The sequence below is a fragment of the Anomaloglossus baeobatrachus genome, chromosome 9 (genome assembly GCF_048569485.1).
Source record: "Anomaloglossus baeobatrachus isolate aAnoBae1 chromosome 9, aAnoBae1.hap1, whole genome shotgun sequence".
In the NCBI taxonomy this organism is placed as follows: Eukaryota; Metazoa; Chordata; class Amphibia; order Anura; family Aromobatidae; genus Anomaloglossus; species Anomaloglossus baeobatrachus.
The window spans coordinates 162,482,491-162,495,617 of record NC_134361.1 but is presented as its reverse complement, the minus strand read 5'-3'; the positions used below and the strand labels follow the sequence as shown (position 1 = coordinate 162,495,617).

Sequence of the window (13,127 nt, the reverse complement as noted above, 5' to 3'; positions counted from 1 at the left end):
TTTAACCTTAGCATGAAAAATAAGCTCTTTCCCTTTTTGTTCTAGTGTGTGGTGGATTTCATTTTTTAGGTCACTAATATCTTTCTCCACATCCATATCATTATTTCTTAATTTATATAAGGTTTGTAACCTGGTAGTAAGTTGGGTATAAAATTCTCTCTTTTCCTTTACCTTCTGTGCTCCTGCCTTAATAAAAAAATCTTTTATATTTTTTTTCATTTTTTCCCACCACCTGCTGATGGGAATACGAGGGTCTCTTATTCTCTTAAAATATAAATAGAAATTAGTAAAATCAGTTAAAATTTGAGGGTCTTCTAAAAGGGAGATATTTAACTTCCAAGAACCTTTCCCTTTTTTAAAAAGATCATCATGTTTTACATGAAAGGATAATGATTTATGGTCAGAAAATGCATTAGTTAGAAGCTCACATTTAAAAGGCAGCACGGACTTTGAGCAGAAAATAAAATCAATCCTGGAGCTACAGTTAACATTACTCCATGTTACCCAGTCCTGCAATGGTAAATCTCTATTACATTCCTTAAAAACATCGTTTAATCTAAAATCCAGCACAATGTTTCTAAGCATAAAAGAAGTTTTATCATAATTTCTGCTTGTTGCGCTGGAAATTCTTTTCTCACCACCGAGAATGCAATTAAAATCACCTGCTAAAACCATCGGGGTAGAGTCATTAAGAAATAAGGGTAACATATCTAACATTTCAGCTCTTTCTTGCTTGTCTGCGGATCCATAAAAATTTAAAAATTGCCATTTGTAACCATCAATAATAGCTTGAACTAATAAAATTCTGCCAGGTAAAATCTCTTGAACAGAATCAATAAACGCATTCCCCCTAAAAAGAATGGCGACCCCTGCTGACTTGGACCCATTTGACCCCGACCACACTGAGGGTCCATACGTCCAATCTTTCTGATACTCATGGTAATTTAAACTGTGTGATATAGAACACTCTTGTAAAAAGAATACAGTTGCAGTCAGAGTAGTAAGAAAATCAAACAACGCCACTCTTTTTGCCTGTGTTTTAAGCCCTCTCACATTTAGAGACACACCCTTAACCCCTGCCATAAGAGAAAAGAAGAAGGATAATTAAATATTTCTAAACTCTTACCTCAGCTGGTTCAGACGTCTCCTTCAGAGTAGGATAGATCGTCGGAGATGACCGTTTGCAAGGAGTCCGTATCTGAGGACTCCCCATTGGTTAACGTCTCAGGCTGCACACCTCCCGGGACAGACTGAGTTCTCATACTAGTAATTTGCATCTGGTCAGCTGACCCGTCTCCCTGCTCCAGACACTCCATCCCATCTCCTTTAAGGGAATAGTCAGGGAGAGTCTCATCGAGCACACGCGCCTCGGGTGTAATCAGCACATTGACCGGGGTCTCCGGGATCACGGAGGCAGCCACCCCAGTCCCCATCTCCATTTCTGAAGAGGGTAGGGTAACTCCCTCCTGCTGACACGCCATTGGGTTCCCACCATCATCCGGAGGGTCCGGAGGGGGTACTACCTCAGGTTCCCTCTGAGACCCCTGCAACTTACGTCTCTTTGGTCCAGAAGTCTGGCATCTGGGAGTCATCCCGGGAGTACACGAAGACGAGGATTGGCCTTTGGCAGATACTTCTGGCCTCTCTACGGAGGCCGCCTCCGGCCTTCTGCCCTGCCGTTCCCTCCTTTCCTTCGCCATTTCATCCGACACGGGGACGCCTTCTGCAGCCTGAGTTTGTTTGCTTGGCTCATCTCCGTCTCTCTCTCCATCCTCCCTTCCCACAGGCCTGTCCGAACCAGCCGAGGGTTGGTCAGGGGCCGAGGGCTTCTCCACTCGTGATTTTCCCCAGACATTCCTGTAGGGACATTTGAAAAAAAGAGTGAGTGTTTGACATACAATTAGTACATATGCTTCCTTTTGGACATTTATCAGTCTTATGATCTTTACCTCCACAAGAAACACAAGTCACATCACAATCAGAATGTCCATATTTTTTACATTTACGACAAAAGGGAGGCATACCATTAAAAAAAAGGTCGCCATTCGTATTACCTATTGTAAAACGGGCTGGAGGTAAACGTATACCTCCTGCTACCGTAGGGTCCTTAATACAAGTGACAACATACCTCCATTTACTACTCCATATGCCACATTCATTCATTACCTTCCCTTGACACACCACCTTGGAAAAAAAATTATTAAGGAATGAAGTAATCTCAGTCTCAGTCACATAAGGAGAGTAAATTTTAACAATAAGAATCTTTACATCGTCAATTTTGTGTTCTACAATAGTTATACCTTTAAGGGATGGTTTCTTTTGGAAAATCACATCCGGATCCTTAGTTTTAGTACAGAAATCTCGGTGGATACCCTCTCCTGTAAAGGTAATATCGAACACACCTCGTCGAGGGTAGTCCTGGATGGCCAAGATTTCCTGTTTACGCACTGAGAAGGTGCGTTCAAGCACCTCTCCCACGACATATCTTAGGCCACGACCATCACTCCCTCCTTTATCGAAGTATACCCGTACCGTATGCTTTAGGCGAGCATAGGTGGGAATATCGCCAGGATCCGCATCCATGGCAACGGGGGATTTTCCGCAACAAAATACTCACTGGAAAATCCAAAGATAATCCAGCTGAGCGATCGCAACTCGTTGTCTGGGGACTAAGCCCACCTCCCAAAAGCAGCAGAGGATTGGATCCCACTACAAGAGTGGGACCCGCACCTAAGGCCAAAAGGCGGGGTACCCCAGACACCCAATGTGCTACAACCAGATGCTAGCAGGATTACCAACACCAGATCGCAGCCAAAAGGCCGAGAAGCGATAACCAGAATTGGTTTGGGCCTCGAGTGGCACCCTGGCCTATGCCGGACACATCTTAGGGAGCGAGAGTGAGAGGGAGACAAACCCACGCCTACAGAAGACATTTTGTCACCCAAGCCAACCCTTGAAAAGGCTGCTTTGCAGAGCAAAAACAAGAAGAATGGTGCGTTTTGCAGCCGCCGCCCACTGCAATGAATCTGAATAACTCCTCCTTTTGGGCACAAGCACCTCCCCTCCACCTTGCAGTCTTTCCAATTCAGGATACAAAAAGACGGACAGGACAGGTTGCCTGACTTTCCGTCACTGCCACCCTTTGCCATCCTTACCCGTAGAAAGACCTTTCATCATTGCCAAACCCTAATCTTTTCCCTTCCCAGCCCCAAACCCTGCCCTCTGTACCCGTCTCACCACCCGCATCCCTTCTCCTGTCATCCCCCTACCACCCGGGAAAAAAAAAAAAAAAAAGCTTGCCCCTCCTTCCACTAGCCCACCATCCCACCCAAAGAGCAACTTCTGCTGCGCAGCTAGCTTTCTAGGCAGCAGCGCTATTGTGATGTCAGCGGGGGGCATTGTGACAAGCCGCCAGTGTTCCGTCTCTTCATGTTGTGCACTGTTCAAACGGAAAATACATCAACAGGCAGACTACAGAAAAGCTTACTAACAAAGGTTAGAGAGGGACTTTCTCAGAGGGCTTTTTACAGTTTGTCTATTCCCAATTAGCCGTTTAAGTATACTTAATGAAAGTACTAATTCTTTCATAGGCCGCCCATTCTTAGTATTTGACGTTCCTTATATTGCAGTATCAGGCTTCGCAGCAGGTTGCAAAACATTCATCACCCATGACCGTCCCCAATTGGGCTCAGAAGCTAAATGTCTATCATGACCTCTCTTTTAGAATGTCCAAAAGCAAGCAAACTCTTCCTCCAGGAGGCGGAGCCAACAGACCACTAAAGACATCATCATTGCTCAAAGAAAACCCCAAAAAACAATGCATGATAGGAATAAACAGGTAACTTTATTTGGAGTGGAAGCAGAGAGATAGCACCAGATGCCAATTCTAGATCTTCTCACACCTGTGGTCACTGCAGCAGCAGCAGCAGCAGCAGCTGAATCCACTTTGTCCAAAAGGAATCTATTCCATTCAATTGCACATGATCTAGATTAGACTGAGAACAAGATACTGCACGGGACATAGCAGAGTTGGTCAAGTTGAGCGGTGATGAGTTTGCTATTTGGATGAATAAAGCAAGTAAAAAGTGTGAAAGATAAAAAACAAAAGGAGGAAGTGTGAAAAGTGAATGGGCCAAATTGAGGTGCATATGAAGTTGTATGCTTTCTTTCAATTCATTAATCGGGCTAATATGAATCAGGTGAATTGAGTTCTGCTTTTGGAAACTGGGTTAAGAAGGGGTGCACCGGTCCTGGAGGTACTGCAATACCAGGTCAATGCGTGGAGTGGACAGAGCAAGCTCTTTTTCCATCTCCCTGTTCTAAAAATCCATTTAATATATGGTCCCCAGATAGGGGACGTATCAGATATTAAACTGATAAGAACAGATACTACACTTGATCTTAGCCAAACGGCCGAGAAGCGATAACCAGAATTGGTTTGGGCCTCGAGTGGCACCCTGGCCTATGCCGGACACATCTTAGGGAGCGAGAGTGAGAGGGAGACAAACCCACGCCTACAGAAGACATTTTGTCACCCAAGCCAACCCTTGAAAAGGCTGCTTTGCAGAGCAAAAACAAGAAGAATGGTGCGTTTTGCAGCCGCCGCCCACTGCAATGAATCTGAATAACTCCTCCTTTTGGGCACAAGCACCTCCCCTCCACCTTGCAGTCTTTCCAATTCAGGATACAAAAAGACGGACAGGACAGGTTGCCTGACTTTCCGTCACTGCCACCCTTTGCCATCCTTACCCGTAGAAAGCCCTTTCATCATTGCCAAACCCTAATCTTTTCCCTTCCCTTCCCAGCCCCAAACCCTGCCCTCTGTACCCGTCTCACCACCCGCATCCCTTCTCCTGTCATCCCCCTACCACCCGGGAAAAAAAAAAAAAAAAGCTTGCCCCTCCTTCCACTAGCCCACCATCCCACCCAAAGAGCAACTTCTGCTGCGCAGCTAGCTTTCTAGGCAGCAGCGCTATTGTGATGTCAGCGGGGGGCATTGTGACAAGCCGCCAGTGTTCCGTCTCTTCATGTTGTGCACTGTTCAAACGGAAAATACATCAACAGGCAGACTACAGAAAAGCTTACTAACAAAGGTTAGAGAGGGACTTTCTCAGAGGGCTTTTTACAGTTTGTCTATTCCCAATTAGCCGTTTAAGTATACTTAATGAAAGTACTAATTCTTTCATAGGCCGCCCATTCTTAGTATTTGACGTTCCTTATATTGCAGTATCAGGCTTCGCAGCAGGTTGCAAAACATTCATCACCCATGACCGTCCCCAATTGGGCTCAGAAGCTAAATGTCTATCATGACCTCTCTTTTAGAATGTCCAAAAGCAAGCAAACTCTTCCTCCAGGAGGGGGAGCCAACAGACCACTAAAGACATCATCATTGCTCAAAGAAAACCCCAAAAAACAATGCATGATAGGAATAAACAGGTAACTTTATTTGGAGTGGAAGCAGAGAGATAGCACCAGATGCCAATTCTAGATCTTCTCACACCTGTGGTCACTGCAGCAGCAGCAGCAGCAGCAGCAGCTGAATCCACTTTGTCCAAAAGGGATCTATTCCATTCAATTGCACATGATCTAGATTAGAATGAGAACAAGATACTGCACGGGACATAGCAGAGTTGGTCAAGTTGAGCGGTGATGAGTTTGCTATTTGGATGAATAAAGCAAGTAAAAAGTGTGAAAGATAAAAAACAAAAGGAGGAAGTGTGAAAAGTGAATGGGCCAAATTGAGGTGCATATGAAGTTGTATGCTTTCTTTCAATTCATTAATCGGGCTAATATGAATCAGGTGAATTGAGTTCTGCTTTTGGAAACTGGGTTAAGAAGGGGTGCACCGGTCCTGGAAGTACTGCAATACCAGGTCAATGCGTGGAGTGGACAGAGCAAGCTCTTTTTCCATCTCCCTGTTCTAAAAATCCATTTAATATATGGTCCCCAGATAGGGGACGTATCAGATATTAAACTGATAAGAACAGATTTTTTTTTTTTTTTTTTTTTTTTTAAAACCATTCAGGTTAGTTAAAAACAACAATATCAAGTTTACAACTTTGCTGTTTATCCAAACTCATCACAATGGTTATATTCTTTTTTTTAATTTTCCAAAAAGTATTGCAGTACATATCCAAAGAAAGTATCACAAAAAAACAGAAAATACTGAAAAACAGAGAATTTACCTCTTATTGATACTTCACCAAATAATGCCACTTTAAAACCTTCCATATGCCTTCAGCGTCCAATCCACCACCACCTCTACTCTTATCCCATTGGTAAATAACATAAAGTCTGGAAAGAATTAATCTTACACAGTCGTTAATAGGAACCACCTTCCTTTTAAAAAGTCCCAAATTTCTGACATCCCATAAGCTTTCCATCACACAAGCCATGATAAGCCACAAAATCCTCTCTTTAACACTCCCACATGCACCAATGCCAAACATAGCCACCCTCCAATTAATATGGTTCACACCAGCCAGCCCCTTACACAGGCCTCCTACACATTTCCACACACTATAGGCGTAATCACAGTCCCACATGACATGTCTCACGGTCTCACGGGCACCACATCCCTCCCGTGGGCACACATCCGTTCTAATCAGGTCCCTTCTCTTCTGCACATCTCTCACAGGTAATATATCATGTAATGCCAACCACACAACATCCCTCTGCTTATTAGACATACCCGGTGTACTCAGTTTCTTCCATGCATCTGACACATCATTCCCTCTCAAATCATTAATATTACATTCTACCTCATTCGCTCTCATCCTTTTCATCACTCTCTTCGCTGCTCTGAACTCACTCATAGGTACAGCCAGCAAATCATTTTTTCTAATAAACCTCTCAATTATGTCGTACCAGACTGGACACTTGAACGACACAGGCACACGCGAATCCCTTTTTACCCAACACAAGCCATACAGCATCCAGCCCGCCATATACCTCACCATGTAGGCCCCTTTATTGTTCTGTCCCATTAGGATTACTACCGTCTTAATATAATGAAGACTAAGAAAGATTTCAATATTTGGAAAGTTTAAACCCCCATAATGACAGGCCTTGTATAAATGCTCTCTTTTTAATTTTTCCATTTTGCTCCCCCAAAAAAAGGTAAAAATCAGTTTCTCTACTCTTTTTATCTTTTTATATGGGGACGGGAAGACCCCAGAGATATAAAGGAGAATCGGCAGCACCACGGCCTTAATAATCAAAACTTTACCATTCAATGTCAGATCACGCATTCTCCAGAAATTCAGTTTCCTCTCAATCCGCAATCCACATTCTTCCCAACTCTCCGTACCTCTCAGATCATCATTAAACAACACACCCAGCACTTTGATTGGACCATCCACACTTGTCACTCCGTCCATCTTAACACTACTATCACCAAAACACTTAAAACAACATTTATTCCAGTTGACTTTAAAAGCAGACGCGCCACAGAAGAAATCCAACAACAGCTTTACTCTAGTCATAGACGCAATACTCTCACTCACTATCACTACATCATCCATATAGCCAAGCACCTTCACATTCTTACCGCCACTACCAGGTATTAACATCCCTCTTATCAGTTTCTCACGCCTGATCATACATAACAAAGGCTCAATCACACTGACAAATAAAACAGGGGACATTGGACACCCCTGACGGACACCTGACTTGATCTGTACTTTCCCACTCAAACATCCATTCACTAAGAATTCACTTGTCACACCACCATACAGACATCTCACACCATCCAAGAACTTCTTAGGAAAACCCATACTATTCAAGACCTCAAACATAAAAACATGCGACACCCTATCAAACGCTTTCTCAAAATCAAGAGCCAACAACATGCACTTCTGCTTTCTAGTCTTACAGTCACCAATAACATCCCTCAACAACAACAAGTTATCACTGATGCTCCTTCCAGGCACAGCACACACTTGATCATCTTTTACAACCTTCCCAAGCACTTCACGCATACGATTAGCTAAGAGTTTACTGAAAACCTTATAATCAGAATTCAGAAGCGTAATAGGCCTCCAATTCCCCAATTTACTCTTTTCCCCCTTCTTATGGATAAGTACCACTACCCCTTCTTTCATAGAGTCACACAGCATACCAGTTTCCCACATATACTTACATATCTCCGTCAGATCCGTGCCCATACACTCCCATGCTTTCACATATAGTTCAATTGGCAAGCCATCCTTTCCAGGAGTTTTATTCTTTTGTGCACTAAACACAACCTTTCTCACTTCATCCAGAACCACCTCATCACACAAATCCTCACACTCATCTTTGCCTAGTCTACACTCCATGCTAGCCAACACTTCAGTCATTAGACCAGAATCAATCCACTTCTCTCCATACAGTCTGCTGTAAAAGGCTTTCACCTCGTCAATCACACTTTCACCAGTCACAGGAACATCATTCTCATCCACAATCACATCCATATCTACTTTCTTCCCATTCATTTTTTTAAAGAAATATCTGGTACATTTCTCATTCTTATCCAAATGTTCAACTTTCGTCCTATAGATAATTTCCTTACCCTTTTTCTCAATCAGACATTTCAACTCATTTTTTGCCTCCACCAACGAATCACTTACATCAATCCCAGACCTACTACACTTCTGTAACCAATCAATCCGAGTATTCACATCTTTAAATTTATTACGATACATGGTAGCTTTTTTGTAGCCCCATTTCCTGAAAAAAGTTTTAATCTCCCCTTTAACCCAATCCCACCACTCTAACACACTTGCAAACCTGTTTTTGTAGTACCCCCATCTTCGGTACTCTTCTTTAAACTCTTTCATCACTTTTGCATCCTCTAGCAATCTCACATTTAACTTCCATACAGCACCCCTCTTTACAGGTCCACCATCCCCTCTGAACACACCCTTCAAACATTCGTGGTCCGAAAAAGGAACCGCACACTGTTCAAACCTTACACACTCAATATTTTTAGAAAAAAACATACGGTCAATCCGTGATTCTATACCTCCTCTGTCCGCCTTGTACGTAGGTGGTGGTGGATTGCCCAGCTTTAAAACAGCGGCATCTGAGAAAGAAAAATCAGAAATGATATGTAACAGCTTTTTCCCGGTTACATCCATATTACCTTCCGTCGTACAATTAAAATCCCCAACAAAAATAGTAGGCATTTTTCCTGGCAAAAATAAACCAACTTTCTCTAACAGAGCTAAACGATCTTCTTTTCTCGTAGGACAATATACATTAACAATCCTAACCCGCCACCCTCTATAGTTAATAATTGCAATGATACATCTCCCCACCTCCACTACTGTATAACTATCAAAAGAAAAGTCCTTGTTACCCAACAGAATCCCCACACCATCATTTTTATTTACAGACGAACCAGACCAAATGTGTTGTCCATGAGGCCAATCTTGATCCGTAGGAGCATCAAACAGTCCGCACTCCTGCAAACAAAAGATATCTGCACCTATTTTAGAAACATATTTGAGGATAGTAGCTCTTCTTCCTCTGGATTTAATTTGTCTCACATTCAAGGATAGGACATTACATGTAGTTTTGGGAGCCATGTTCTTACTAGTTTAACCAGGTAACCGTAAGCTGGCCATCTTTGCCTCAACCTTCTCCTTCTGGAGGCTGGCAGGGAGACACAAAGCAGTGAGTGTCTGCAACCTCCCCAAAAAAATCATCAACTCCAGGTGAAAAGCTAATGTCAGGGTAGACCCGATCACTCAAAGGGCTTGCACTTGCAGTACTGACAGTGCTCCACCCCTTGTCTGCAAGCTTTAATTTCTTAGCAGCCATAAACTCCCCCTCCTCCGATGACCTGACTGCAGCTGAAGCAGAAAAATCCCCCTGCCCAGCTGGACTACCATCTTTGCTCACCAGAGACTTTGTTGTACCCCATGACAGCGCAGGGGACTTGCCCAAATCCTCCTCGATTTCCCCCTCGCCACAGGCAGCAGAGTGACAAGGGAGATCAGCTTCCAGCTCGGAGACCTCCATTCCTTGATCAGGTGGACATGGAGAGACTGCAGGAGCTTTATCCAAATCCTGAGCAGTAGTAACAGGGAGAAGAACAGGGTCATTAGCAGAAACAGCAACAGGGTGACTAGCAGCTGGTGCAGCCTTAACAGGAGCTACAGGGGCCGCTGCGACCACCTGAGCGTATAGCCTGGTCTTAGTGCGGTTCCTGCAGTCCCGATAGGCATGCCCGACTTCTCCACAAGCATTGCAAACAATGGGGTTGCTGCAATCCCTAGCCATGTGCCCCACCTGGTTACATTTCCTACAGGTTGCTTCATAAGGACACTTATCCTGAGTGTGACCAAAAACATTACATTTCCGGCAAAAATAAGGGGCATCTGGATAGAACAGGTAACCAGAATCTTTCCCAATATGAAAAGTAGAGGGAGGGTGGCGGAAACCCCCAGGGCCCTGAGGGTCCACCCCAAAACGCACAAAATATTTATGCTTGCCTGTCCAGAGTCCCTCCTTGTTGGTAATTTTGTGTGAGTACTGAACATAGCTGCAATGCTTCATCAGGAAGTCTGTGATTTCTGCCACATTAACAAAAGGGTTGTGCATAAACACCACTAAAGGAACATCGCCCTTAGAATAAAGCAGGGTAAAGTCAAGTCCACTCAGCAAAGAGTTCGTAGTATTCATTAACAAGGACCGATAAAGATTCTGGCAAGCGCCAATATGGAAAAGGACAAGCACATACCGTCCACTTCGTCTGAACTCCTGAAGACAAACGATCTCATTCTTCTTCACATCCAGGATGTCATATAGAACTTTGTTCACCAAGTATTCCAGATGGAAATGCTGCAACTTTTCCTCTGCGACATCAATACGGAAACCAAAACGGACCCGGGTATCCCCGGTCCCAGCAAAACGGACGGTGGCGCCCATCTTCAAAACACCTCCTGGATCACCAAGGGTTAACAGCCTCGCTCACTACCCCCAATAGCAGCATGTAGCCATTTAAGCTACAAGGCCAAGGGTAGCAATTGAGGACCTCCTGCTAAGACACACGATCCTAGCCAAAAGGCGTCGCCTTCTCGTTTCCTGCTCACTACCCCCAATAGCAGCATGTAGCCATTTAAGCTAAAAGGCCAAGGGTAGCAATTGGGAACCTTCTGGCAAGACACTTGATCTTAGCCAAAAGGCCGAGAAGCGATAACCAGAATTGGTTTGGGCCTCGAGTGGCACCCTGGCCTATGCCGGACACATCTTAGGGAGCGAGAGTGAGAGGGAGACAAACCCACGCCTACAGAAGACATTTTGTCACCCAAGCCAACCCTTGAAAAGGCTGCTTTGCAGAGCAAAAACAAGAAGAATGGTGCGTTTTGCAGCCGCCGCCCACTGCAATGAATCTGAATAACTCCTCCTTTTGGGCACAAGCACCTCCCCTCCCACTTGCAGTCTTTCCAATTCAGGATACAAAAAGACGGACAGGACAGGTTGCCTGACTTTCCGTCACTGCCACCCTTTGCCATCCTTACCCGTAGAAAGCCCTTTCATCATCCCCAAACCCTAATCTTTTCCCTTCCCAGCCCCAAACCCTGCCCTCTGTACCCGTCTCACCACCCGCATCCCTTCTCCTGTCATCCCCCTACCACCCGGGGAAAAAAAAAAAAAAGCTTGCTTCCTCCTTCCACTAGCCCACCATCCCACCCAAAGAGCAACTTCTGCTGCGCATCTAGCTTTCTAGGCAGCAGCGCTATTGTGATGTCAGCGGGGGGCATTGTGACAAGCCGCCAGTGTTCCGTCTCTTCATGTTGTGCACTGTTCAAACGGAAAATACATCAACAGGCAGACTACAGAAAAGCTTACTAACAAAGGTTAGAGAGGGGCTTTCTCAGAGGGCTTTTTACAGTTTGTCTATTCCCAATTAGCCGTTTAAGTATACTTAATGAAAGTACTAATTCTTTCATAGGCCGCCCATTCTTAGTATTTGACGTTCCTTATATTGCAGTATCAGGCTTCGCAGCAGGTTGCAAAACATTCATCACCCATGACCGTCCCCAATTGGGCTCAGAAGCTAAATGTCTATCATGACCTCTCTTTTAGAATGTCCAAAAGCAAGCAAACTCTTCCTCCAGGAGGGGGAGCCAACAGACCACTAAAGACATCATCATTGCTCAAAGAAAACCCCAAAAAACAATGCATGATAGGAATAAACAGGTAACTTTATTTGGAGTGGAAGCAGAGAGATAGCACCAGATGCCAATTCTAGATCTTCTCACACCTGTGGTCACTGCAGCAGCAGCAGCAGCAGCAGCTGAATCCACTTTGTCCAAAAGGGATCTATTCCATTCAATTGCACATGATCTAGATTAGACTGAGAACAAGATACTGCACGGGACATAGCAGAGTTGGTCAAGTTGAGCAGTGATGAGTTTGCTATTTGGATGAATAAAGCAAGTAAAAAGTGTGAAAGATAAAAAACAAAAGGAGGAAGTGTGAAAAGTGAATGGGCCAAATTGAGGTGCATATGAAGTTGTATGCTTTCTTTCAATTCATTAATCGGGCTAATATGAATCAGGTGAATTGAGTTCTGCTTTTGGAAACTGGGTTAAGAAGGGGTGCACCGGTCCTGGAGGTACTGCAATACCAGGTCAATGCGTGGAGTGGACAGAGCAAACTCTTTTTCCATCTCCCTTTTCTAAAAATCCATTTAATATATGGTCCCCAGATAGGGGACGTATCAGATATTAAACTGATAAGAACAGATACTGTGGTGTGTTTCTCTGAATAAAAATATGTCACAATAAAAATATTTTGAATTTATTCTGAATTGTTGATGATTTTCTATAGCGTATTTTCATGTATATACCCAGGTAGTCTTACCCTAGGGTTCTTTTGTTAAGTATACTTTTAGTATGCCACTACAAGTGTCAGCACTGTTTGCAGTGAAAATTGCGTAGCAAAAATGGGCAGGTGTGTAGAATGCACAGGTGCTGTAGGTAGCTGGACAGCAAAGGCACACTAGCTTAGTATCCCAGACACTTTTAGTATGCCACTAAAAGTGTCAGCACTGTTTCCAATGAAAATTGCGTAGCAAAAATGGGCAGGTGTGTAGAATGCACAGGTGCTGTAGGTAGCCGGACAGCAAAGGAACA

The 13,127-nt window shown here is 44.0% G+C and overlaps 2 non-coding genes and 1 pseudogene across 2 annotated transcripts; all 3 read right to left on the bottom strand.

Annotated features, from left to right (window-relative positions):
* Nucleotides 1–4,234: 4,234 nt before the first annotated feature.
* Nucleotides 4,235–4,425, bottom strand: LOC142252890 (U2 spliceosomal RNA). Its single transcript, XR_012726253.1, has one exon. It is a non-coding gene; the product is annotated as a U2 spliceosomal RNA (small nuclear RNA).
* Nucleotides 4,426–5,835: 1,410 nt separating this feature from the next.
* LOC142253408 (U2 spliceosomal RNA) lies at nt 5,836–6,044 on the bottom strand (annotated as a pseudogene).
* Nucleotides 6,045–12,585: 6,541 nt separating this feature from the next.
* On the bottom strand, nt 12,586–12,769 carry LOC142253363 (U2 spliceosomal RNA). The gene has a single exon (XR_012726662.1). It is a non-coding gene; the product is annotated as a U2 spliceosomal RNA (small nuclear RNA).
* Between the last annotated feature and the right edge of the window lie 358 nt (nt 12,770–13,127).